Genomic DNA, 25,669 nt, shown 5'->3' on the forward strand with positions numbered 1-25,669 from the left:
TGAGACTATTACCCAGTTCAATTAGGAGCACTGCAGTGGGGCTGGCTGAGGAATCTGGGGACTGTCAGTTGTACAGGGATTACATATAGGCCCTGGGCTAGAAAACTGTATCTCCTTATATTCTTCCTCCTAATCATTATTATCATGATGGAATCAAGTTACTTACTACATGGGTGACCTTGGGCAAGTCACTTAATCTCTGAGTCTCAGGTTTTTTTTTTTACCTCTAAAATCAAGGTATTGGATCTGACAATCTATTAATGTTCCTTCAGAGCTCTAAATCTATGATTCTTTGATGGTGATGATCACCACTTCTCTTCCCTCAGCCCACACAGCAAAACTCTTAGGGGAAGGCTTTGTTCAGACCTATAAAGATTGACCTCAAAAATAATATCTGAGTCTCTTCTTTCCTGAAACTGAGACCTAACCCCCCATCTCAAGGACAAGTAGTTAGGTGCATATGTGTGGGTACATGTGTGAGGAAAACGTGTATGTACATGGAGGGATGGGAATTGGGAAAGAGGACTGTATTGGTTCAGTATCCCCCATTGTAGGAAACTGATACCTACTAGATAAGACTGCTCAAACATCCCTTTACTTCTATCAGTTTGACACAATTATTTCCTGAGTTCTTTGGGAATGTGATAACCTTGCCATAATGGAAAAAGCACTGGACTTGGGAGTCATGAGAGGGCTGGCCTAAAATCCCAGCTCGTTACATTTAACAATTATTTGACCTCTGGTCAAGTCACTTAACCTCTTTGAAATTCAGTTTCCTCTTCTCAAAAATAGGAATAATAAATACTTGAATCACCTATCTTGAACTGTGTTGTGAAGAAGATGGTTCACAAACCTTAAGGTACCATATAATTGTCATTTATTACTCTGGCCCATCTGTGACAGAAACCAGAAACAATGAACAACTGCCATATGTGAGAGGAATGAGAAATGAGTAAAACCCTGATGTGGTATTGACAGTAAAAAAAATCATACATTCTCCCTCCTTTTCTTTAATCATCCCTTTTAGTCCTAGAGATGGTGCTGGGTGGCAATAGCAGTTTCAATTACAGGACAGACTTTAGAGTCTTTTTATGGGTGGGGCATCACCTCTTTTTGGAATGTCATTTCTCTTACTAGCCTATCGGTATTAGGGAAATGATAGAAAGGCCTATGTGACTAGTGAACTCTCAGCTCAAATGAATTGAAGGTATTCTTTTAGGGAAAATTCACTAGGGTGTCCTGGGTCTCAAGATCTGTCCTATTCCTTTCCCACTGGCTATTTCTGCACAGCCACAGTAAAGGGTGTTCTTTACAGAAACGCTGATGAATACAATGGCGTTTTTCTACATGAGCAGATCAAAAGTTTGTTTTTTTCCTTCTCCAAAGGTCATTGGATATTGGTTCAACAAGTTTTTCAGATATTCACAACATACAAGGCATTGTGTTAGGTTTGGGGATACAAAAATCATTTCATTTGAGGATTGGTTACATGAGTATATTTGTGTGTGTTGTACTTTTGACTTTACTGGTAATGGGACTCCTAGTAAGGATACTCCTTCTACCAGTGCAGATGGGCATCTAGTTTATCACTCATAGTCTTAGAGGGTTGCCTGGGACATTGAACAGTTATTTGCCCAAGGTCACATATGTGGTATCTGTCAGAAGTGATTCTTAAACCCAGGTCTTCCTGACTATGAGGCCGTATGCTTTATTAATTTATTATTATTATTTCCCAGCATAAATATGACTCTGTCTGCTTTGTCAGCACTTCATCACACAAGCCTAAACAAAGAGAAGCTTAAATTCCTTTACAAAGCTAATCTGTTGATGCAAGTACTGGGAATATCTTACCTGGAGAAGAGAAGACTTAGTTTGTCTAATCTTAAAATATTTCAGGAGCTGTTATGTGAAAGTGGTATTAAATTTGTTTTACCTGGACCTAGACGACACAACCAAGAACAACGGAAGGAAGTTGTAGATCAGCAGATTTCAGTTCACTAGAAGGAAAAACTAGCAGTTATAGCTATCAGAAATGGCAATGGGCTGCTATGACAGGAAGTGAGATCCCTAACATTGGCCATCTTCAAGTGGAAGCTGGCCAAGATATAGGTTGGATTAGGTTACTTGTAAAGTTCCTTTCAATTTAGAGATTCTGAAGACCCAGTTACTGCCTTCAAAGAGTTTATAATCTGATGGATGATTATAAATATATACATATGCATGCATAGATCCATATGATACAAATGATACAAAACTGAATAGGAGAAATGCCTATGACAAAGAAAAATTGCTGTGAGAGATATATTGGGGGACATTGAAGAAGAAAAAAGTGTTATGCTTATGTGATATTGTATTTACAATGTACTGTTTCACAGAAAATACTTTTCTAGGGCACTTTATACAAGATTCATAAGTCATTCATGTCTGCATACTTTAATTTCCTCATTTAGGGAAGTCAGAATAATAATTGCAACCTCCTTCACTGGGGGCTGGAAAGCTAAAATGACTGGAAATCATATTGTCAATATGAAGTGGTCTATGAAGACTTCATTTGAGGATCACCAATCCTGCCCTTGAGAAATTTAATCTCTGGTTTTTCTCCATAGTGGAAAAGCAGCATTTATAAATTTATTTCTCTTATGCATCTTACCTGAAGTCTTGGACCTAGTGTTCAGTTTGAAAGCTTTGAGGCTCTTGAAATTTATTCTAGGCAGGACTGAATTTTAGACATCCTTGCCTTTAGTAATTGTCTCACTGAACTTTTTTTTTTGTCCAACCTGTGAAATTTCATTAACGATGCTTAATGATAGCACCCCAGATTTCTGATGGGCTAATATTCATAGGATCATAGATCTTCCATGTGTGAGGTGGATGTTAGGGTTAAGAGTAATGACCATAAGATCATAGATTTAGATCTGAAAATGACCCATAGGGTAATCTATTCCAACACCTTCATTCTTCAGATAAGGAAACAGAGGACCAGCAAGGGAAAATTTCTAGCCCAAGGTCACAGTTTGTAAATAATAGAGCCAACATGAGTTGTTTGTTTTTTGGTACTAGTCTATGCTTTCACAGTACTTTGTCTTCAAGGGTATCCATTATTTCTTGGTTATATACATCAGTCTTAAAAAATAAGATAGTCAGCAGGTCCTGGCCTGTCTGCTGACAAAGTTTCAGTCATTAATCTGATTTGCTTGATCTTTCACTGTTGCTACACTATGGGGACTGAATCCTTGTGAACCTAATATAAGCTTGCATCAACAGACTAGCTTTGTAAGGGAATTTAAGCTTCTCTGTGTTTAGGCTTGTGTGATGAAGGGCTGACAAAGCAGTTCTGGTCATATTTGTGCTGGGTAATAATCAGTATGATATGGTGTGTACAGAACTGGCCTCAAAGTCACAAAGACTCTGACAGAAAGACTCTTAAGGATCACTCCTCATACAATACCGCATATGTGACCTTGGGCAAATAACTGCTCAATGTACCCAACAACTTGCTAAGACTTTAAGTGATAAACTAGATGTCTATTTGGACTTGTAAAGGGAGTATTCCTACAACAAGTCTCTATAACAATAAAATCACAGGTGTAACTGCATATACAAACACACTCACATGTATAAGGATATATGTGTACCTACTAAATGTATATACATATATACACACATTGTTGACAATGTTGGAGTAATACCCATATGATCATCCATAAATAGATCTTCCATGTGTGAGCTAGGTGTTAGTGTTGATAATAATGATCATAAGACCTGGAATATACACAGACACATACACACATATTTCTTTTGGGATAGCCCCATTTCTATCAATGCAGACAGGTACTTATAGCCTGAGAGTTGCCTGGGGCACTGAATGGTTAAATGATTTGCTCAGGGTCACACAGTCAATAGGTTGTCAGAAGTGGAATTTGAACCCAGTTCTTCCTGAGTTGTGTCTTATAAAAAATAATTTAATAAAGATAGAGTATGGTATAGGGGGACTGGGGAGTAGCACTGAGTTGGGAGTCAGAAGACTTGAATTCTACTCCTGCCTCGGACTTTGTGTCCCCACACAATAACTTTGTGACCTCCTGGTCATTTAACTTCTCTAGGCTTCGATTTACTCATCTTTAAAAGAAATAGGAACTAGATCTATGATTTCTATAGTTTAGAAAAATCTTAGGAAAGGAAACTCCCTCTGTCAGTGCAGGTCAACACCTTCTCTGCAACATATGGTCTTCAAGAGTTGCCTAGACCACTGAGATGTGAAGGGTCATACAAACAGCATATGCCAGAAGAAGAACTTGAACACAGTTCTTCCTGGTTTTGAGAATGACTTTCTAACCACTAACCATTAACCACACTGTCTCTCATCTTTAAAATGGAGGACCTAAAAGTAATTTGTGAGGTTGTTTTGAGGATCAGAGTAGATAATGTATGTGAAAGCACTTTGTAACCAGAAAGCACTGTCCAGAACTATAAAATGATTGTGAGAAAACATCCTAAGAAATTATAAGAAGTAGGTAGTAGTTCCACTACTACCCAAGGATCTTGCCAGGCAGATCTGTCCACATCAACTATGGTTCAGACATTCCAGGGTCCATTATCTGTCAGTAGGTCATAGAGAACTTCCCAAAGGGTTCTCTTCTTGGGCAAATGAAAGAGGTATTCATAAAAAATTCAACTTACTTAGTCTCACTTTTAGTCAGAAAAAGAATCCTTTATGTAACTTACAAGACTCAGTAGGGAGCATGATTAAAGTAAAGGATTGTTCTGTGGAAGAAGAAATAGATTCATCCTCTCAGGCTCCTGAGGGCAGAACTAAGAACAAAGCAAAGAAGTTGCAAAGAGATAAATTTGTATTTGATGTAAAGAAAAACATCCTTACAACTAGAGCTATTCAGAAATGGAGCAAATTCCTTCAGGTCATAGGTTCCCTCTCACTTTCAAGCCAAGGTTGAATAGATCATGTGTTAGGAGAGGCTGTCAAGTTGATCAGAAATTTATCAGTTAGAAGTTAGACTAGTTCACATCTGACATCTTTCCCAACACTGAGATTCCATGATTCTAAAAGTGTTGTTTCAGGGATTTAGTATTTGAAAATTCACCCATATTAATATCTTATGGAAGGCCAGCCCTCCCTAATTGAATCTCTTGAGTGACTTATTTTTAATAAATAGCGTTTTTCTATTGCTTTAACACCAAAGAGTAGAAGACTAGCTGGCCAGTTCTGTGAGAGTGTATGTGTAGGGTGGAGGTGAAGAATACTTGGGGGTAGGCTTGCAGCCTGTAGAGTGAGATGGTACGTAATGGAGAGATAGAGCAGGAGCCATAGAGCTATATGCTTGATCTTTGGAGGATGTAAAAAGCTAAAGACAGAAGTCAGGGATATACTTAGGAATAGTAGAATCCTAATAGCTAATATAAGGAAATAAGGAACAATAATAACAAATGTGTATTTATATAAATACATTTCATATATGTATACTCTACAGTATAGGCAACATGATATGATCTGTGGCTTTCTATAACAAAATCCAATAATATATATAGCATATAGCTAGCTAGTTATCTAGCTAGGTAGGTATATTTTTAAAAATTATCCTTTAAAGGCAGTAAGGTTGTTACTACCTTTGTAGCCCCAGCCATTATTTCAGTTAGTTATACCCTATTCAAGGTCCCTATGGAGGGCCTATATTTTAGGAAGGACAGTTAAGTTACTTGGCCAATGACTTAGAAAAATGTAAATTCCAATGAAATATTAAACTTCGATCCCTTGGGAAACCATAGACTGCTTCTGCCTTGACATTTGAACATTGACTCTAGTGTGTTCAGAAGAAGCTGGCTGGATGAATGAATGAAGGGTATCTATTTCAGGTCAGGAAATAAGTGAAGTATGGAGAACAATGACAGAGCTGTCTAGGTGGCACAGTGGATAGAGCAGTCGGCCTGGAGTTGGGAAAACATAAGTTCAAATCCAGCCTTAGGCACTTACTAGGTTTATGACCCTGAGCAAGTCACTTAACCTCAGTCTGCCTCAGTTTCTCTAACTGTAAAATGGGGACAATATCAGCACCTACCTTTCAGAGTTGTTGTAAGGATCAAATGAGATAATAATTATAAAGTAGTTAGTGTAGTACCTGAAACATACTAGGTGCTATATTAACACTTATTTACTCCCTCTCTCTTCTGCTTGCTTAACATAGTTTCTTCTTCTAATTCTAGCCTTCAATAAGCAATCTTCCCACTCTATCAGTTTCTCTAATTATGAAAAGAAAACCTTACCCTCTGCAGGATGCCACGAATATTGCTGAGTTAAAATGATTACTCCCAGGTTTAAAATGCTTTGAGTTTTTAAATGAAAGCTATATTGCTTGGGAAGATTTCCCTCCTATGTGGAATTATGTTGGGAGTTGTCACAGGTTGGGTTACAAATTGCAATGTATTCATAGTCCACAGGAAGCAATAAATAACCTGTTTACTTAACAATGTTTCCAAACAGTGTATTTGTAGCTTCAATCTGTTTGCTGATGTGCCACAGCTTTTCTAGAAGTGTCAATGATATTACCCCAGCAAGAACTAATAAAGCTGATTTTGTGCCACCCTTCAGCAAATTCAGTTACATAGCTCCTGGTAGCTTGACTATAAACGTCTTGGCCTGGCTAAAAGTTTCCCTGGTGTTTATTTCCAGAGCAGTTAGGGAGCCTGAATTGTCTGCAGCTATTCTACTAAGTCCTAGATTTAATACAAAAAAAAAAAGATTTACAATCTGTCCTGCAGTTTGTTAATCTGCACAGGACCTGTTTGTAGTAGGTGAATAACATTTTCTCTGTTTTAGAGAGGAGAAAAACCAGGGCAAAGAAAGGTTGAAATAATTTGCTCAAGGGTATGGCACTGAACATCATCTTGGTGGTATTTACTGTACCTGCTGAGCTTATATTCCACCTTCTGTCTGTGTCATATTAAGCCATGTTATTAAATTTCTGAATCCCCTCTCTCCTGCTTTTTGAATGCTACAATACTTACAAGATGAGCTGTAAGTCTGATGCAATATGCTGAATGGGAACATAATGGCACATTCATAGTTGTTTCATTTTTAATATAAAATATGTTTAGGTTAAAAGGATAAAACCTTTCTGAAAAAATCTCTGTGTAGTTCATAATTCTTAAGCTTTGTAAATCTGTAAGTCTATAGAAATGGAAATTTATCTACCCATTTTTTATTGGTATAGGAAAAATTAGCAGGATCAGTGTGACCTTCTTCCTCCTTGGCCCTCTTTCCATTTCAGCTCCTTGTATCAGTAGGCCAAGAACACAAATCTTTCTCAAAAGGTAAATGTACTGTCTTCCTATTTCCATATCTCCTGCCCTGATACAAACAACATAGACGGAAGAGTATCGGTATTAAAAGTCCCCTGTTTGATTTTCATTAGGCCTGCCCTCATTTCTTTCAGGCTTTGGATCTAGGGGTTAGTTCTTATTTTCGTGGTGTTTGATTGCATCCAGATGGGCCAGGTAGGCTAAGGGAAACCAAGTCAGAAGTAGAAAGGAAAGTGGAATGTGAAGCCTTTGTTGAACATCACCTTCCTATTCATTATCCTCTAATCCTTGTATACAAATAATTCACTAGCTAAGGCCACAAGCTGTTGTCCCAGTTACCTAGAGGAGAAAGTTGAGAAAGGGAGAGAGTAAGATCAAGGTCATACTTGGTCAATGGCACAGCTAAGAATAGAACCCAGGTCACCTGACTCCTTTCCCAGTCCTCTCTCCATTACCTTACACTAATTCTCTTCAAGAAACAATGGCATTATTGACTCTAAAAATTAACATGATATAGTCACTGCTCAGATTAAATTTTTTTGTGTGCTTTGAATATTACCATCTTTAGTCAAGACAGTTCATAGCTTCCAAATTTAGCACTGATAAAAAACTTCATTTAACCAGAATAAGCCAAATGAGCCAAAATTTAAATAATGTAATTACAAACGATCCCATTGATGGAGAAAAGGCAAAGACATCTAAATACACTAATGTGGTTACACAGGAAGCCGTCTGATGAGGTCAGTTTAAAATTTTAAGAAACGGAAGTGGAAGCATATACAAAGTATTACCATTATCCTGTAAGAATAGAATTCCAGAAAAGGGTTATGTTCAGAGCAAGAAGAAGGAAGGTGTAGAGCCACTGGGGCAGATGGGATAATGTTAACAGTTAACAGAGACAAAGTAAAACTGTTAATTGCTATTTTGCATCTGCCTTCTCTACCAAGGAAAAAGATCTTTGAACTAAAAAGTAAAATTAACATAGGTAATAGGCATTTGGGGTAAGTGAAGAGATAGTAAGAAAACAATCAGCTAATTTAAATGACTAAGTCTCTATGTCCAGAAATCAAATCAAGTCAAGCCTTTTACATGTTAGGCACAGTGCTACCAAACACTGGAGGCACGGATTATTTGAAGAACTTGCAGGTATTGTTCTGGAATCATAGTTGTCAGTCAACAAGAAATCAAGGGGACAGAAAGCAATCAGAAAGCTAAGGAAAGTTAAAGTGAGAGATGTAGATTCTGGAAATTATCTACTGGTGAACTTGACCTTGATCCCCAGGAAAAACCATCTAAAGTAGATTATTAAATAGATGGTTTGTGAACATTTAGAAAAGGAAAAGGTGAACACTGGGATTGAGAAAGGGTTCACTAAGAAGTCATGATAAACTAATCTCATTTATTTTTTGGAAAGGGTTACTAGGTTGGCATTCTGGGGAATGCCATAGTTAGCCAGTCAGTCAACCACCATTTATTTAACATCTACTATATGTAAGTAACTATGCTAATTTCCAGGAATAAATAGAGAAGCAAAGGATAGTTGCTGATCTCAAAGAGCCCACTTTCTAATGGTGGGGATAACATACAAACAACTATATACAAACAATGTGCATATACATTATATATGTCATATATATGCATATGATAAATTGATGATAATCAACAGAGGAAAAGCACTGATTTTAAGGAGGATCAAAAATGTCTTCTTGTAGAAAATGGGCCTTTAGCTGAGACTTGTTCACAAGGAGGCAAGGAAGGCAGAGATGTGGATGGAGACAGTTCTAGGAAAGCCATGAAAACTCTTGCAATCAAGAGGTGGAGACATACTGGCAATGCATTAAAGGAAAGTGTTCAACATTCTTGTGTGAAGAAATGTAATCTGTATAATTTACACAATCATCCACCTGCTTTGCTGGAATCCTAGGTGATTGAACAACATATGCACTAACATGTTGATGAATGGGTTTGTATCAACCTGGAGTAGGTCTTTAGTGGTCCATAGCAGAACTCTTTCCACAGGCTTGTCTTGCTAAATTCTTTTATCAATGTCTGGGGTAAAGACACAAAAATCATACTTGTTAGTATTGATTTGAGTCAATTTGAGAAAGAACATGCTGTGGTAGAAAGAGTCCTGGACTTAAAATACTATGCAAATGTGAAATATCATTTTAATTGTTAATTACTATTAATTTAAAATATCTCAATAGGCTGAAACAAATGGTTCACAAATCACAGGCAAAATTTAATAGGGATAAATTTAAAGTTGTCCTTAATTAAAAATCAATTGCATAAGAATAGGATGGGGAGACTTAACTTAGTAGCAGTTCATTTTAGTTTAATGAAATATCAGCATGAACCAATGATATCTATGTGGCTACTTAAAGAACTGTTGTGATCTTGGGCAGCATTAAAAAATATATATAGTATTCAAACAAAGGAGACATAAATATGCATCATTCTATATAGGTCATTCATTTCTGGGAACTGTTTTAAAAAAGGTCACCTCTGACCTGGAATTAAATTCTTATGCATGAGACCCTGAGTGCTTAGTGGGGAGCAATCATTTTACTTCATCCTGGTCTCAGGCCTACCATGCCACTTTCAGAAATCTCCATGATATACCCTCTTCCTTTATCCTCTACACTTACAACTCTAGCTCTTACATTAATGAAATTAACTTGACCATTCCAGGAAAGGACATGTTAATTACTTGCCTTATTTATTCCAGTTGCCATTCTCTCTCATTTCTGTGTTTCAAACACTCCTCCCTAGTCACCACTCCTCTATATATGTTATCTTCTTTTAGAATGTAAACTTTTTGAGGTCAGGGTCTCATTTGTTTGTATTTGTATGTCCAGTGCTTAATATGGTGTCTAGCACATAGTAAGTATTTAATAAATGTTTTTTCATTTGTTAATTCACTCATTCATTAGCTGTTTATTAAGTGAATATTTGCATCATTAGGTGGCATAGTGAAATAGAGTGCAGAACCCACAATCAGGAAGACTTGAATTCAAATCCATTTTCAGACATTTGCTAGGTATGTGAACCTTGGCAAGTCACTTAATCTCTACCTCAGTTTCCTCATCTGTAAAATGAAGATAATAATAGCATCTACCTCCTAGGGTTGTTTTGAAGATGAAAGGAGACAATATTTATAAAGTGCTTTTCAAACCTTAAGGCATGACATTAATGCTAGATATTTTTATTTTTGTTGTTATTGTTGATAAATTGCATTTCCAGAAGCTGGTGACAAAGATGGTTTGTTGATAAATTGCGTTTCCAGAACCTGGTGACAGAGATGGTGATGGGAATTAAAGCTATGACATATGAAAAAGGTTGAAAAAACTTAAGATATTTAGCTTGGGAAAGAGAAATCTTGCCATGTGGAAAGACGTAAACACAGAATTGCACAATTGCAAAGTTCCTTCAAAAGCATAAAGCATAAAAACCCATCAAAAGTTCAAAGCATAAATTCTGTCTACCACATCCCCAACAATTAGTTACCTAGCTTATATTATAATATTTCCAATGGTGAGAAACTCACTACCTGTTGAGATACCCTTCTCTTTTTTAAAGAACATTAATTATAAGGAAGTTCTTCTTCAGAATAAGCATAACTCTGCCTTCTTGTATCATTTCAGCCTCTGGTTCTAGTTCTGTCAAATGAAGTCAAGCAGAAAAAGTTTAATCTCTTTTCTTTGTGACAGCTTTTTAAAATATTTAAAGAGGACTAACATGCCACTCCTCCCCCCCCTTCTCTCCTCTAGGCTAAACATCCTTAATTTCTGCTATTGATTTTTGCATGGCATGGTTTCTTGTATTCAATTAATCTGTCAACAATCACATTTATTAAGGACCTATTTCTTCTAAGTACTAGGCATACAAAAAGTGAAATAGTTCCTCTTCTCAAGAAATTTGCATTCTAACCCAAGAAATCTGTAAAACATGGATAATAATAGCACTACTTCTCAATGTGAAGATCAAAGGAGATAAATGTGAAATCCCTTAGCCCAATGCTGGCACATAGCATTTTATAAATGTTATTGTTGTATTGTCATTGTCATTGTTATTGTTGTTAAGAGACAACACAAATGTAGGAAAGGATAAAAATATGAGGTAATCTTGGAATGGAAGTTGCAAGCATCTGGGATGGTCATGAAACAGGTGACACTTAACTGGATTCCAAGAGATGAAGGTGAGGAAGGAATATAATTTAGATATGGGAGATGGCCCATGCAAAAGCATGATGATGGAAGATGGATCACTGTGTGTGAGAAAAACAGCTAGTATGGCCAGAATGTAGAGTGTATATAGGGGAATAATGTATAAGAAATCATCACCATTCTAATCACTTTCCTTTCCTGGTATTCCAGTTTGTCAAAGAGCCTTCTAAAATCTGGTACACACATCTGGACAAATCTCCTAGATGTGAAAAATCATCTCTTCCATTCTGGACTCTATACATCTGAAAATGTAGCACAAAATTCTGCTAACATTTTTTTTTCCTGTTCCCATGATATTGTTGACTAATACTGTCCTTTTAGTCCACTTGACAAAAATACCCTGAGGCCACTCAATTTGCCTTTTGTCCTGCCTATTCCTTCACCTTGATGGAAGTAAGATCTCAGAAAACTTCTTTCTATTCATATCTCCCCTATCCTACAATTTTTTAACTCAAGTATGGAATTTTACTTTTTTTTTCCTATTAGATTTAATTTTCTTAGCTTTGAACCATTGTCTCAAACAATCAGAAACTTTTTGGTTCACAGTTCTATTGTGTATCATGTCAGTTATCCCTTCTACCTTTGGGTTCACTACTAATCTGATCAACATCTCATCTCTATCTTTTTATGTAAGCCACTGATCAAAATATACAACAGAGCCAGGCCAACAATAAAGTCCTATGACATTCTCTCCAGATGGGATTCAGAGAATGATGACTGATGGATGGATTGGTCAGATGATTTTTGTTGGTCAAACAGTTCTGATTGGTTGGTTCTGATTGGTCAGGTGGATCTAAATCCCCCTCACTGTACTGTCACACCCAACAGAAAGAATATTAGAAGCTTTCAGGTGAGAACTGATTTTCATTTTCTGCATTTTAATCCCCCGAATCTAGCACAGAGCCTTGTGTAGATATAAAACTAACTTAGGATAATAATATCCAGAACTTTGGACGTAGTAAGCACTTAGTATATATCCATAAGATACACATATTTTTGTTTTCATTGTAGGGCCTAACATAGTGTCTTACTCGGAGCTGGAATTCAATAAATATTTTGCTAAATGAATGATTGAGATTAATTTTATATAAAGGAAGATTTCAGCTCCATATAGATAAGAACTTTTTAATGATAAGGGCTTTCTAAAAATGAGAAGTAATGGGTTCCCTATCACTGGAACTGTTTAAGAGGATCATTCAGTCAGTCAATAAACATTTATTAAGTGCTTATCATATGTCAGGGACTGTGCTAAGATCTGGGGATATAAATATAAACAAAAAGAAAGACAATGATGTATGAAATGATACATGAAAAAAAGGTCCCTTGAGGAGCTTGCATACTAGTGGGGGAGGATAATACATAAAATGAGAGTTGAAAAGATGGGGCAAGAAGGCAAGAAGGAAGGGGGAATGATGGCCACAGCCAGAGTATCAGGTTTGGTTGGTTTGGACCTTTCTCCAAAACTAAAGTTCTGAGAACTTACCAATGGGAAATGGGGCTGAAGGAACCTAGTGAAGAGGCAGCTAAGGCATGATGACTTCCTTTTAAGGATAAAATAGTAGTGATTCCTGAATTACCTGGAAAGTTGACCTAAAGTGAACCTTCTTGCTCATGAAATTTTATAACTATATGATTCTTCAAAAATGGTTAGGTGCTGGGCTATTGATACCAACCAACACTTTGAAGAAAAAAAAATGAACAGAAAACTTTCCCTGGGAGATTTCAGTGAATTGGAAAAGTGATTCTATATGAAAAGTCTCAAAGAATTACAGATTAAAACCCTGCAAAATAATAGGGTCTTGGTAAGGTCATCTTGCTTTCTGCCTTAGAGCCTGCCTGTACTAAACTCTTCTCAATAACCTCCTACATTTGCTTGTTCCTAAGTTTAACAGGAGCTTCTATATTTACACTGATTGATAAATTTTCCAACATCTTTGAAATGAACATTTAAGAAAGCATATTTCTACATATTATTCATGAAAAATGAGAATCTTATTATCATATATTCTGGAAGTGCAGCAGAAAATATTTTTCTCTTTATTACTGAGAACAAAACTTGTAAGTTTAGTTTGAGTCAGGATTAGTACACCATCTTCCCACTCAAATGAGATGAGGGGTCACTCTTTTGGTGACAGTGATTCTGAGAAGATCACAATAAGCTTGTGTCTGTCAAGCACCTGAGGATAGCTAGTACGGTAGATCTAATAGATTGGGAATTGCTTCTTAAGGATTTCAGGTGCTCTTCAGCTGGCCTGGGATGGCCCCTGCTTTCTTGGACTAAATAGAAACAGTCCTTACACTTCTCATTTCCAATTCATCTTTTCAATGGGAAAATGGCCCAATAAGATAAGATCTTGAATTTTAAACAGCCTATTTAAACTCAGGGATGGATACCAATACTATGAAGTCTCCAGGGCTATGCTCCAAAGTCCCTTTGTGCATAAGAGAAGGAAGTCACAGAAATTTCCTTGAATCCTGGTAAGCTGTAGATCTGAAATATCCCTCCAATTTCTTGTTATTCTAGATTTCTACTCTATCTATACTTCTCTCATTCAGAATGACATAATGGAGGACAACTCTGCTGTTTCACAAAATATACCTTGGTGGGGGAGGGCCATTGTGGCAGAGCTGAGTCTAGCACACATTTCTTATTTTCTGGTGGTCTTTATTTAGATGGCTACTAAGCAACTGCAACAATAACTTTGAATCCATTGAGAACATAGGAGAGAGGCTTGAGGCAGAAATGTTGGTTAGCCATTGTTTTATAAAACAGTTTTCACTGGGTGAAACCACCATTAATGGCAGCTGCTGCAGCAATAAAAGTCATCACCCAGCATCATCAGAAAATGAAGTTGAATTGAACTCCTTTGACAATAGCCATTAGCTGACTTCTGGGTCAGAAAGATACATTTTCAGATCTCTTCTTGGTAAAGAGAGATTTATTGAGGAAAAATTTGTCAGGAAACACGAGAGGCATCAGCTCAAACATCTTTGATGACATCTTTAAAAAAGCTGGCCAATTCCACTAATCCATCCATCCCAACATCCTTTCCTTGATATCTATTCAGTCTGGGAGAAGAGGAATGTTTACATCAGAATTGTTTCTTTTCCTTACTTATGGCTATGGAAGATTCCTACCTCATTATCCTCTAATTGTTGTAATCCAGCCTTTCTATAGTGCCACCTTTTCTCAAATTCCCATTCCTCTTAAGCTCAGATCTTTCCCTCTACCATCTCTACCCTTGTCTTCCCTTATAGGATCATAGATCTAGAGCTGTAATAGATCTTAGAGGCCATCAAACCAATCTTCTTATTTTATAGTTAAGGAAACTGAAGCCCAGGGATGTTAAGTAACATACAAGCAAGTGAGTATCAGGTAGGACTTGGGAGCCAACACTCTCAACAATGTCCCTTTCTTCCTTCACTGTGCTTTCCGGAATTGTGCTCTATTGTTAACTAATTCCTTTCATCCTAGATCCCTTTCTTATATACTCTTTAAATATTCCAGTGGCATTGGTCAGTTTTTCCTCTCTCCTACACACAGATCCAGGAAGAGAATTCAGCCTGTTCCTCGATCCCAACTGTCTCCTCTAGTCCCTTCTTTTACCACCATCACTCAGAACTTCTTACTCCACCCTTCTATATCAACTTGTCCAGATCTCAAGTGCTGTCATCCTCTGCCTTCTAGGGCACTTTCCCTTCTTTCTCAATGAGTTCAATATCTGATTCCCAGTCTTTCTCTTCACCCCAACCCCTGTCCTCATCCTTGGTAATTTCAATGACATAGTGGATAGGAGGCTTGCCTTGAAGCCAGCAGGATATGGATTCAAAACCTGATACATACTATCTGGGTGACTATGGTCAAGGCATTTGAACTCTAGGTGCCACAGACAATTCTCTAAGATGGACACAAGTTGCCTAATTTCTTTGATGGAGGGAATTTCTACATTTGTAGTTCCTCACATTGATAAAATGAGAGAGAGAGAGAGAGAGAGAGAGAGAGAGAGAGAGAGAGAGAGAGAGAAAGAGAGAGAGAATAGGGTTCAGGATAGAGCCATCAGTTATGGTCACAATTAATAGATATGACATAGATGATGATCAAACAAAGGAGAATGAGGGTAGTTCAGACAGGTAATAGGAGAACCAACATAGAACAGTTCCACAAAAACCCAGATAAGAGAGAGTATCTAAGAGGAGAGAGTCAACAATGTCAAATGCTGCAGAGACCAAGAAGGATCCTGAATGAGAAAAGGCCATTCAATTTAGCAATTAAGAGATGATTAGTAACTTTAGAGAGAACATTTTTTATCAAATGATGAAGCTGGAAGCAAGATTGCAGGAGCTTTAAGAAGACAGTGAATGAGAAAAATGGTAATTCTAAGAGTGGTCAGCTTTTTCAAGTTCAGAAGGGGAGGAGGAATGAGGATGATAGCTAACAGGTATGGTAGGATCTAGGGAGGAATTTTTAAGAATGGGAGAGACGGGTGCATTTGTGGGCATCTTGGAAAGAGCAAGAATATAGGGAGAGATGAAAGATTAGAAAGAGAAGAAGGATAATAGTAGGTACAATATGCTAGAGAAGATGGAGGGGATGGTATCAAGGGTACATGTAAAGAAAATTTTACTGGGCAATGAGAAGGAACACCTCTTTGTCAGAGACTGAATTGAACAAGGAGATGGGAGATGAGGATAAAGGGAGAAGAAGAATCTTGTAGTGAATAACTATTTTTTTTTTGTCTAATATGGGGTAAGAGTGGGAAAGGAGGTGGTGTGGGTGGGTTGAGGAGAGGAGAGAACATTTGGAACAAGATGCCAACTAAATGTGGGCAACTCTCAAGATTCTATCTTGGACTTCTTCCTTTTTCTTTTTTTATCCACAATCTTCACAATTCCTGTGGGTTTCATTATTGCCTGATTCCTAGAACAATGCCCTACACACAAGGTGTTCAATAACTGTTGAACTGATTCTTGTTCTGGGTACAACTTGCAGAATAACTAACTCAGATTCCCAAGCCAATCAAGGGCTTTGTTTCACCATTTTTTTTTTTTTTGGTCACAGAGACTTCTCCACTTGGAGATGTGTCATTTTCCTTTTTAGTTTTTAGTCTTCTTTTTTCCCGGCTCTCATTTTTGAAACTTCCATAGTCTTATTTTGTCTTTTTTTAGATTTGATTTTGTTGTCGGCAGATGTTCTGGGACTAGAAACAAAAGACTAAAGAAAAAAAGAGAGAAAACTGAGACAGAGGGAGAGAAGGACTGGGATTGAAGGAAGATGAGAATAAGTGAGGGAAAGAGGGAAGAGAGAGACAGAGAGAATAGTGTAGAGGTGGAAATATATAGCTGTTTAAGTCATTGCTGTCTGAATGCAGCCAGGCTCCAGCAGGAGGTTTAAGCATTTAGCAGTGGCTTTTCTAAATAAAGTCTTCCCTTCCTACAGGCTAAAAGCTGTTTCACTTTGACCAAAAATAAGTTTCCCTTTCATTGCTATGTCTGCTGAAGTCTTCCCATTGTGTGTTACCTGTTCTCTAAAAATATTCTTACACTCAGAACCTCAACAAGACTTCATCATGTGCAATAACCAGACATTACTTCTTCTAAATTGGGGGCATATAATGAGCTAAATCAGTCCCAGAGAGTCATAGACTTCCCACTTATTTCTCTGTTTAGGAATCATTTTAAGCTCTCAATGGATAAAGGGGACTAATGTGTAATGAAATGTAATTGTTTCAATTGTGCATGTTTGACTTGAGACTTTAAATAGGCTCGCAGGTGTTCAGATATAAGTTATGACAGGCATCAGAAACCTACAGTAAATCCTGGATGTGATTTTAGTAGTACAAGGGCATCTGTGCCCTAGGCTGAATTTCAAAGTAGACCAACTTTGCTTTGTCATTTTATGTCAATCTTCAACCTCTCTTTCTTCACTCCTTATGTGATAGCCTGCATCTCATCCCTTATACCCCAGGCCACTTTGAAATTCACAGGCTTGTCTAGTCCATAAACCTCATCACATACTACTGACCTGCCAGTGGCTTTGCTAAGAGAAGACTGCCTTGAACACACTGTTCTTGACAGCACATATATGCAAACAGACTTCATAATAGGATCCCACTCTCTAGGGAACATCGACAACAAAACCTATCTAGAACCAAAACTCATGACCCAAGACAGAATACATGAAACTCATATAACCACAGAAGATGGGGTGGGTGACCCATGACAGCAAAGCTAGGATCCTCTTGCAGTTCCAATACATAATCACTAGAAGCACTAATTTTGTCAATAGAATTGCTAATTTTATAAAGTTCTGTTTAATAGAGGAGTACCTGCCTGTATACCAATGGCAAGTGCTATAATAAGCACCAATGCATTCCATCTGTTGCAGGTTAGCATCTCCGAATATTGAGGCATTTTGCACTACTGAAAAAATCCATCTAAATCTTCCTTTTTTTTTAACCAAATTACATCCCATTTCAATATTTGATCTCCAAATTTTTAGTCCATATTTTCATATATATGGTGTACATATATACATGTTTGTGTTTATATATGTAAACTTTACATTGACTGCTTTATATCTATTTTATCACTTCTGTCTACCCAAATCTACATAAGCAGGGATTTTCATAATAGACCCCAAACCCTATTTTGTGTTTTCTTGAAACTAGAGGAGAGGCTTTTGGAGATAAGGGAAAAAATGTGACTTTGACTCATTGGCAGGGCAGTCAGATATCTTTTATTGGGAAAAAAGCAACATGAATTGAGGATATAAACATGAAATATTGAGGTTCACATCCGCGTTTAGAGTAGGTGGAGAAAATACTGCATTGAAGCCTCACAGTCATCATCTTCCTTTCCATTTTCCTCAGTGTTTGATCAGGGCTGCCTCAGTCTGTCTTTCTCAATCCTTTCAATATCTGTGAACATTATTTTCATCTCTTCTATTCACTCTCCACAATGTCCTTTTAATGTAGACTATAAATACTAGTCTTGGGCATCCTTTGGGTCAATGGTTTATCCTGAAGGCCATTTATGTGACCTTTCAGTGCAGCCTTTTGAATTTCTTGTTTAAGCAAACACAAACTGAAAATGATTTTGATAGCATTGTGCATATAGTTCTATCATCCCTTGATGGAGACTCTTTGGAGTGAGTTTTCTCCTTCTAAAGAAAAACAGTTACCTATTTATCCTCTAGGTATCTTTGGTTTTCCGTTTGGCTTCTTGTACTTTTCATATTCTAACCTCTCTTCTTCATCATTCTGTTGGTGTATCCCTCAGAGTAGCTGTCTCTGGCTTTGCTTCCAGTTCTTTTGTCAATTTAAATTATTTTGTGCCGAAGAGGCTCCAAAAAGCAGATATAGTATCATATTAAACAGAAAAAAGAAAGTAGTAGGTCTTAGTGAGGAGCCCACCGCAAGTAGATGCCATTGCTCAGGGAGAGGTAAATCTGTCAAACCACTGGTACTGGTAGTTGACTCAGTTCTAGGGAACTACCTGGCCTGCTTCTGATCCTCTCATCATAAGGAAAGAGATTCCTGACTGTATCTTGATCTTCAGTTGTTATTTGACTTTACTTTCAACTCCTTGGGGTCTGATTCCTACAAGGTAGAGTCCTGTCTCCTGGTTTAAGAAACTATGTCACTGCCTTGGGAATAGCAGTGTCCCCCAGAGCACCAGACCTGCTTCCAGCCTGCCTCTTGCAGCCACCACTGAGGAGAGAAATCATTGTGGAGACGGGACCCACTGTCCTTATCACCACCAACAACTGCTGACCAACCGTCACTAATATGCAGATAGGCACAGGAGCCCAGGAAGTGGCAGCACCCCATAGAATACCAGTCCTGCTTCCAACCCAACCCTCATAGCCATTGTTTAGGGATGTGGCTCCTGTGGAGAAGGTGCCAGCCATCCCTACCAAATGGCAACCAACTGTCATTCACAGGGCAGGCAAGCCAATTTAATTGAAACAGCAAAATAGCAAAGGGGAGAGAGATAGGAGGCAGCATGTGCCATGCAAGTCAAACCACCCACATTACCTTGACCACCATTTCCCCTCAGACTCTTGATAGAGATAGAGCCCAGGACTCTGACCTCAAAAACCTTGGAATAGCAAAGTGTCCAGCCCACTTCCATATCCCTCAGCTTGGGAAACAACCCCTGTGGAGATGCAGTTTGGCAACTGTTTCTACAGGTGCTATAGTCACGTCTTTTGACGACCCCTCCCCCAAGAAAATTCTTGTCACCAGAGTCCTAGGCACTCTCAAATGGTTCAATATCAGACACTGATAGGATTTTATCAGTAGAAACGGCATTAAAGAAAAGACATTAAGATCTGCTTTGTTGCTGTTCCCTAAAAGCCATGGGACCACTTTTCCAACTGACTTGAAGTTGAAACTTTCCTTATGTGTTGTCTCTTCCATTAGAATATGAGCTCTATGAGAGGAGGAAGTATCTTACTTTTCTATTTGTATCCCCACTAGCACAGTGTACACAGTAGCACATAGTAAACTCTTAACAAGTGCTTCAGTCAAGCATACTATTTGCTCTTTTTTACCTTTTGTTTTGTTTCTTCTTTCTTGTGGTTCCTCCTATTGGTTCTGATTCTTCTTTACAACATGACTAATGTGAAAATATGTTTAATAGGAATGTATATGTACAGCCTATTTCAGTTTGCACGCTATCTTGGGGAGGGAGGGAGGGAGGAAGGTGGAGACAATTTAAAACTCAAAAGCTTATGGAAGTGAATGTTGGAAACTAAAAATAATTTATTAAAAAAATTACAGTGAAAAAACAAACACGAAATCCCCAAATGCTTCATTTATTCATTTGTTATCTGAAATAGTGAGCTCTACCTAACTTAACTTCTACCTCATCAGCAACAGTAACAAGAATTTATTAAGTGTTTATTGTGTGCCAGGCATTGTGCTAAGACCTGGGAACGTGAAGAAAGGCAAAACCATCTCCTGCCCTCAAGGAACTCATAGTCTAACATGTGGGCAACTATGTATATATAAAACAGATAAGTGTGAATGAGGGGTAATCTCAAAGGGAAGGTTTTAAATGGGGGAGAGGGTGTCCTTGTGGACCCAGAAAGACCTTTTACAGGAACCTGTTATTCTTCCTAGTCTTTTCCCCTTTACTACAAAGCCATTTTATCATCTTGGGGTAGAGATGCTACCATTTTCAACTACTCTTAGGTCTTCCTGGTCTTACTTTTAGCAAAATAGGAATTCAAAGAAACTTAACTAGATTGGGCAACCAGGAATAAGCGTAGATGGCTCATGCACTCCTAGCCCCTAGAAACAATAGTTTAATTCAGTTTACCTTCATCTTAGCTAGAACATTAACTTGTTATGTGGGTACAAGGTTGTGTTCTCTTCTCTCTCTCTCTCTCTCTCTCTCTCTCTCTCTTAATGTGCTGCAGCTGTGTTCTGAGACGGCTCAGACCTTTCATTTGTTTTAATTTAAGTCTCCATTAATTTAAGTCTTCATTAATCACTGTCTGTCACTAATGCTTCTGTGGAAGGCCTCTAAATATTCTGCCCCAAGAGAAAACTCGGGAGACTCCACTCCAGTTTGGCTTCCCTTATAAACAACCTTATGAAGTAGGTAGTGTAGGTAGTATTATCTCCATTTTAAAGGTGAAGAGAAAGGCTCAGAGAGGTTGTCCCTTGCTCATGGTCAAATCTAGGTGTTTTTCTAAATCTAGTGATGTATTCCCTACATCTTCTGGCTTCATTGTTAAAAAGAAAAAGTAGGAAAAGGATGATGCTTTCATGAATTATTCCTTGCTGATATTAGCTTCCAGCCAGTCTTTAACATTTCCTTGATATTTTACTTGTTTTTCTTCTTATTACTTGCATTAGAGACCTTTGTTTGACTTCAGTCATCAATTTCACATTTTCACCCTGTATTTTCTATATATTTTCTCCACTTATTTTTCTGTACTGCTACATTTCAACTGCTACAGCTACGGGATTGCCTTATGCCAGGCTTGCCACTTAGTTGCTCTGCCTAGAAGTAATTTAGTCTTTGAGCACCTTTGTGTCAGTGAGAGTAGGGAGAGAATTATGGTATTTTAGGGTGAATAGATATTTACATGGAAATTATTTTATATGAAAGCAGTTCAAATTACATTTATTTTCAAATTGCAACAAGGTTTGATACAGAATAAGTACTCTCAATCTCATGATAGGGATAAGTAACAATATCTACTATGTATGTGTATATATGCATTATATACACACACATATATATACTTACATATGCATGTATATATGTATGTGTTTATATATGTACATATTTATGTATGTATATCACTTTAAGGATTGTAAAACATTTTATATACATCATCTCATCTGATCCTCACAACAACCCTGTGAAGTAGGTACAATTACTATCTTCATTTTATAAAAGAGGAAATGGAGGGTGGGAGAGTTTAAGTAACTTACCCAGGATTGAATAGCTGCTAAGTGTTTAAGGTAGGATTTGAATTCAAGTGTTCCTTCTACTGCTTTCAGTGCTCTATCTTCTATACCACCTAGCTGCTTCAAAAAAGTAACAAATATAAGGTCTCAGTGTTACTGTGACACTGTCAGCGGCAGATCAGTTTTGTATGCTTTTCTGCCACTTCTCCCCTCTAGGCACTTCACTGATCTCTCTCTCTCTCTCTCTCTCTCTCTCTCTCTCTCTCTCTCTCTCTCTCTCTCTCTCTCACACACACACACACACACACACACACACACACACACACACACACATGCACAGCTAGCAGTGTTTGGGGGGTATCGTAGGAGATGTGAGAGATTACAAGAAGCAGTTTAGATGTCAAAGACCATTTTATGTGCTTTGAGATTCTGGGAAGGGCTATTTATCCGACATAATACTTCTCTCTCCTGTGCAATGAACCAGAAGTTTCTGTAGCAGAGAATAAACTATTTAATTCCACAGAGAGATAGAATTTAATATACAAATACTTCTGGGACAGTAACATCTGTTTAACTGTATTATCTCATAGGATCCTCACAATTGTCTTGGGAGTGAGGTGCTCTCATTTTATGGATGAAGAAAATGAGGTTGAGAGAGGGTAGGTGACTTGCCCAGGGTCACATACCTCATAAGTTTCAGAGATGGGATTTGAACCCAGGTCTTCCTGACTCCATATTCATCGCTATATCCAGTTTGCCACCTAGCTGGATATTTTATCAAGGTCAGGGAATAACCTGCATGAAAACTTGCTCCAATGCAAATTATCAACTCGTGTATTACTTGAAGAGGTCCCTAGGGCATCTACATAAGTGCCATGCCCAGGATCATACAGCTAGTATATGTTAAAAGCAGGACCTGAACCCAATTCTCTCTGACATGAAGGCTTGCCCTCTATACACTATGCCATGCTGCATGTCTACTATTTTTGAGTTAAAATGATTAATAAATAATAACAACAAAGCCATTCCAGCTGGAATAGAGTAGCTAATGACTTAGAAAGGCGCAAGGATGAAAGTCTATTCAAGATTAGAAGATTTTTTTAGGGAGTGAGGGATCCCTTTGACATCCATGTTGGCACCACATGTGAGAACCACTTGTCAGACTTGCTTTGCTTTGGTGCCATTGGCAAAAGAAAGCTAAAAACAGCTTTCACTGGGGACCTGTCTAGGTGTGTCATCCCTACTTGTTAGTCCCCAGGCTAGCTGCTATATAGCCCGCACAGTGGGATGTAGTTGAGGACTTTTGAGTACCAACTTCATAATTTCAAAGCAGAGAAAAGGGGTAGGGATTTCTGGAGAGAGGTAGAGACCTGTCTCCAGTATAAAAGTATAAGTATAAGAAAAGTATAAAAGTTTAAGAAGAATCTTATACTTTTTTAAGGGAAAGAGAATTGATGTCCTTCAAGCCAAAGCTAGAAGCTGAGGGTAGTTAGAACTGAGGGGGCAGGGGAGGTCTTCTCCTAGGACATTGCTTATCTTCCGTAGGAATGGCTCAGAACATTTTCTTCTATTGATACCACATTCCCAGAACAATGATTCTTTCTTCTGGGAGCAATCTACTTGCACTAATTAAAGTGAACAAGTAGAAAGAAAGAAAGAAAGAAAAATATAGCCATCTGAAAGGCATTCTTAATGCACTAGGCTTCCTCTCTACTTCCATGGTTGGCATCCAGATTTTGGAATGTAATCTAAGGTTGTCTTTTTTTTTTAACAATAAAATATGGGATATGGGAAGCAATATAATTGCCTCATCTATTCTAGAAGTGAGAGCTAATATAACCTTAGCTTGCATTAAGAAAGAGAAATGCGGTGTCCATGACTAGAGAGGGCAGTCCCTCTGAACTCTTTTTCTGATCAGACCCAATATGGAGCTTTGGGTTCAGTTCTGGATGCCACATTTTGGGAAGGATGTCAATAAGTCAGAGAACAGCTGTGGCAGATAGGTTGGGTAGAGGATAGAACACTAGACACAGAGGCAGAAAGAATTAGATTTAAATTCTGTCTCAGACACTTAATAGCTTTGTGACTCTGGGGAAGTCACTTAACCATTCTTAGCAGCCTCAGTTCCCAAACACGAGGAGGTTAAACTTAACACCCTCAAATGTTCTTTCGAGTTCTAAATTTATGAATATCTTTAAGGGAGCAAGCAGGATGGTAAAAGGCATTGAGATATGTACACAATTAAAAGAACTAGAGATGTTTAGCTTGAAGAAATTGTGGATGGGTGGGTGGAAGGGGAAAGGACATAAGAGCTGCCTGTATTTGTTGTTGTTTTTAATTTATTTCTTCATTTTTAACATTCAGGTTTTTTTTTAATTTGGAGTTCTGAATTTTCTCCCTTCCTCTCCCCCTCCCCCATCCATTGAGAAGGCATCTATTGATATCAATTTTACATGTGACATCATGCAAAACATTTCCATATTAGTCACACTGTAAAAAAGGCAAGAAAAATAAAGTGAAAAAAATTATGTCTCAATCTGCACTTACACTCCATCAGTTCTTTCTCTGAAACGGGGTATCATTTTTCATTATATGTTCTTTGGAACTATCTTATATCATTGTATTGCTGAGAATAGCTAAGTCATTCACAGTTGATCATCATACAGTATTGCTTTTACTGTGTACAATGTTCTCCCGGTTCTGATCACTTCACTTCGCATCAGTTCATATAAGTCTTCTCAAGTTTTTTTTTTCTGAAACCAACATGCTTGTCATTTTTTATAGCACAATAGTATTCCATCACAATCACATAAAACAACTTGTTCAGCTAATCCCAAATTGATGGGCATTCCCACAATTTCCAATTCTTTGCTAAAAGAGCTGCTATAAATATTCTTTTGCATGCAGGACCTTTTCCTTTTTCTTTGATTTCTTTAGAATACAAACCTAGCAGTGGTATTTCTGGGTGAAAGTATATACACAGTTTTATAATCCTTTGGGCATACTTCCAAATTGCTCCCCAGAATGGTTGAATCAGTTCACAACTCCACCAACAGTATATTAGTGTCTCAATTTTTCCACATCTCCTCCAACATTTGTCACTTTCCTTTTCTATCATATTAGTTAATCTAATAAGTGGAGGTGGTACCTCAGAGTTGTTTTAATTTGCATCAATAGTGATGTAGAGCATTTTAAAAAATATGACTAATGACAGCTTTGATTTCTTCACCTGAAAACTGCCTGTTCATATCCTTTCACCATTTATCAATCATTCTGAATTATATGAATCAATGATTCATATCTTATATAAATTTGACTCACTTCTCTATATATTTGAGAAATGAGGCCATTATCAGCGTAACTTGCTGTGGACATTTCCCCCCAGTTTCCTGCTTTCCTTCTAATTTTGGCTGCATTGGTTTTGTTTGTACAAAAACTTTTAAATTTAATGTAATCAAAATTATCCATTTTATTTTCCATGATCATCTTGTTTGGTTATAAATTCTTTCCCTATCCATAGATTTGACAGGCAAAATTTTCCTTGCTCCCCTAATTTGCTTATGATATTACCCTTTATGTCTAATTCATGTACTCATTTGCCTGTAAGTATTTGAAAGGTTGCCATGTTGGAGACATTTAGACATACTCTGCTTGTCCCCAGTAGGGAGACTTAAGAGTAACTGGTAGATGTGAGTAGCAGGTGGA

At 37.7% G+C, this 25,669-nt stretch overlaps 1 pseudogene across 1 annotated transcript in view; it reads left to right on the plus strand.

The window, feature by feature from the left end:
• The first annotated feature begins 15,680 nt into the window (after nucleotides 1-15,680).
• The window catches only part of LOC110214857 (formin-1 pseudogene), a 36,124-nt pseudogene continuing 26,135 nt past the window's right edge, over nucleotides 15,681-25,669 (plus strand). The window contains exon 1 of the transcript XR_013485505.1: nucleotides 15,681-15,908. The product of XR_013485505.1 is annotated as a formin-1 pseudogene (transcript). The remainder of the gene's footprint in view (nucleotides 15,909-25,669) is intronic.

Source organism: Phascolarctos cinereus, unplaced genomic scaffold, assembly GCF_003287225.1.
Source record: "Phascolarctos cinereus isolate Bilbo 61053 unplaced genomic scaffold, phaCin_HiC Scaffold_3;HRSCAF=262, whole genome shotgun sequence".
Taxonomy (NCBI): Eukaryota; Metazoa; Chordata; class Mammalia; order Diprotodontia; family Phascolarctidae; genus Phascolarctos; species Phascolarctos cinereus.